Here is a 3740-nt window from a genome sequence, read left to right as displayed (position 1 = left end):
TTTGGGTCCACGCCTTTTTTTGTCACGCCCACTACAACTCGAAAACAAATTATCCAATTGGTTTGGAAATCCACGAGGAGCGCGGCTTAAACTCGATTGACGTAAAGATGAACCAATCGACAAGCAGAAATGACAAGTGAAGGACCAATTGTATTGTTTTTCCTGTTGCGTAATTTCCCAGCAAAAGCCACCAGAATAAAAAATAAAAAGAGTTAATTTACCATGATTTTTTTTCACCACAAGACACACTTATTATAAAATGTTTTCGCCAAATATTTCTATCCGACTGACAAGTTTGTGAGTTAGTGGTGAGATTTGCTATGTTGCAATGTCACGCCCCAAAAACATTTCACCTCAAGTAAACTGCGTTTTAAAGGAAAGACGTAACTGTTGTCAGTTAACTGTGTCAGTAGCAATTCAAATTCTGAAACGACAAATCTGTATATTATTATGAACCAGTCACGCAAAGCTCTATCAAGTGTTGTTGAGAAGCAGCGATGGAACTGCAAAATCTGAAATTGTCTAACGGGATTTTTAGGTTTCAATTCAACTTTACTCTTTAGACAACATTGTAATTTTACTTCCAACACTCATGCTTCAAATTTAAACACCTCCTAGCCCAGTGTTATTCAACCAGTGTTTCAGGGTACAATAACGTGCCGTGAAACCGTGTCTAGTGTGCCGCAGGAAATTTATCTCCATTGGTCAGAAGTAAAAAAAAATGTTTTTAAAACCACTGGCAGATATCTATTTTAACTTGATTATTTAACTTATATTCTTCAAATTCTTAGCTTAAAGTCATGATTCCAGCCTTAGTCAGCTCCTTCCCGAAGAACTAATACATTCTTTTTTCATTTTTAGGCGGGTTTGCATTGGTGTTTAGATTGTATTAAAAACAGGCCTTTGCTTAATTTTACCATTTTCAGGCTACACTAACAAAGACATACAAAGGATGAGCATGAAATCACTCTCTATACCACCTCCCCTTTTCTACTTCCTAATGTGTTGCAAGGCTGGAAACATTTGTGCTAAAAGTAGAATAGAAGCAGATAGGCGTGGTGTAAAAAAATATCAAGGCTCTTTCAACCCAGTTGAGCATTGTCAACACATAGTCAAGTCAAGTTCATTTGTATAGCCCTTAATCACAAAAAGTCTCAAAGGGCTGCACAGACCACAGATTATTGCAAACAACACGATTATTACCAGACATGGGGACTTGAGACTTAGTGACTTGGACTCGAGTCGACTCGAGTCGCTGTTTTTATGACTTGTGACTTGACTTGGACTTGGCAATCTAAGACTCGGGACTTGACTTGTGACTTGACTTGCCCAAGAAAAAAATACTTGGGACTTACTTGGGACTTGAAGGTGAAGACTTGAGACTTACTTGAGACTTGCACATGTGTGACTTGGTCCCATGTCTGATTATTACACCTTCCCCTGATCTAAAACCTACACGAGGGCAAGGAAAACTTAAAAACCTCAATTTGAGGAAAATGAAGAAACTTTGAGAGGGGACTGCAGATGAGGTAATCCCCCTTCCACGATGACCAGGCTGCAATGGATGTTGCAATAATAAATGATACACATATATAGTGTACATAAAACATAGGTTATTCATATGCCATAGAACAGGGGTGTGTTTTAAGCTTAGATTTAAACATTTCCACTGAGGTTGCAGATCGAATCTCAGGGGGAAGAGCATTCCACAGCACCGGGCCCGAGTGGAAAACGCTCTTGAATCTGCAGATCTCTCCACCCGGCGGAGTAAAAGCCCACATTAAACCACACCCCCACATTGCATATTACCCTATATTTATTACAGTGTGTATTTTACTATTTAAATACTCTATATAAACACGTTACATTGGGTATTTATGAATTATATTCCTTTTATTTTATTATAGTTTTATTTTCAACACAAGGATACTGCTGGAAGTGTGAATTTCCCTACGGGGATGAATAAAGTATCCATCTATCTCTATCTATCTATCTTCTTGGCTCTTGGGATCACCAGTAGACCAGCATTTTCAGAGCAAAGGCTTCCTACCAGAACATAGAGGAAATTAAATCTGAAAGATATGAGGGAGCAGGTCCATGCATGATTTTGTATAATACCAACAGAACCTGAAAATCACATCTTAAGCCAACAGGGAGCCAATGCAGGTTAGCTAAAATCGGGGTAGTGTGATCAAACCTTCTGGTCTTAGTTAAAAGCCTCTTTGCAGCATTTTATACCAGCTAAAGGCTCTTGATTTTGGACTTTGGGAGACTGGAGAGTAGTGCATTACAGTAATCGAGACGGGAGGTAACAAACGCATGAATTATAATGTCCGCATCCGACTGAGACAGCATAGGGCAATTTTTAGCAATATTGCGAAGATGGAAAAAAGCTGTTCTAGTAATATTCTTAACGTGTGTTTGAAAGGACAGATACGGGTCAAATGTGACACCTAAATCTTTGACTGAGTCACTCTGGATGATATTACATTTGTCAATGTTCAGAGCAGTTTTTGAAAACAAGTCACGGCATTTAGATGGACCAATTACTAACATTTCGGTCTTTTCAGAGTTAAGGCGTGAGGAGTTGAGTGACATACATTCTTTTATCTCAGTGAGGCAGGCCTAAAAAATTTCCACAGTTGAGAATGGCAGATTCCTCCATTGGAAGATATAGTTGAGTGTCCTCTGCGTAGCAATGGAAACTGATATCATACTTGCGAATAATATCACCTAAGGGAAGCATGTAAATGGTGAAAAGAAGGGGGCCAAGTACTGAACCCTGTGGAACACCACAGATAACACAGAAGGGCTCAGATGCCATTTCACCATATTTGAATGAATGAATGAATGAATGAATGAATGAATGAAAACTTTTATTTCGAACATAAAAATAAAAACAGGACACATTTAACACAGTATGCCCTATCTGAGAGGTAGAATCTGAACCATAAGAGTACTGTTCCTGAGAGATCAACCGGTCTAATAAGATATTATTGTCCACAGTGTCAAAGGCAGCACTAAGGTACAGCAGCAGCGGGGCTGTCTCAGTAGAGTGGTTAGCCCTGAATCCTGATTGCATAGATTAAAAAAGATTGTTTTTGGATATAAACTCATTTAGCTTCTGTGCCACAAATTTTTCAAGTACTTTAGAAAGAAACGGTAGGTTTGACACAGGTCTATTATTATATAAGCTTTCTGGATCAAGGTCGCGTTGTACTTAGTAGAGAAAATATTTTACTTTCAACTTTATTTCTCTTTCAAAATTTTAAAGACATCTAAAAAGATGCACCCCACCTTTAAGTATTATTTTTGTAACTTTCAAGAATAACAAGATAAAAACATTCTAACATCTGAAAAACAGGTTAAATAAAATATGGCAAAATCTTAAATTACAGCAATTTTATAAATCAAAATTAATAACCTGTATTAGTCCCTGAGCATACTGTCAATTTATGATTTCATGAAAACATGAAACTGGTGCCGGGAATTATTTTGAAACATTTTTGATGGTGTGCCTTAAGATTTTTTGTTTTTGTTTGTAGATTTCTATCCAGGCACAGCACAAACATCAATCACTCACTTAAAAAGTCAACAATAAACTATTTTCACCAAAAATGCTTTTGTAATATACAATTATTATCAATCCACCTATCAGCCCTTCAGTGCGGAATTTGCATGTTCTCCCCATGCCTGCGTGAGTTTCTTCTGGGCACTCGAAATTGTCTCTAGGTACGAGT

This window comes from Urocampus carinirostris, chromosome 1 (genome assembly GCF_059441175.1).
Source record: "Urocampus carinirostris isolate Australia breed hairy pipefish chromosome 1, RoL_Ucar_1.0, whole genome shotgun sequence".
Taxonomy (NCBI): domain Eukaryota; kingdom Metazoa; phylum Chordata; class Actinopteri; order Syngnathiformes; family Syngnathidae; genus Urocampus; species Urocampus carinirostris.
The sequence above is the reverse complement of the archived record's forward strand: the minus strand, read 5'-3'. Positions refer to the sequence as shown.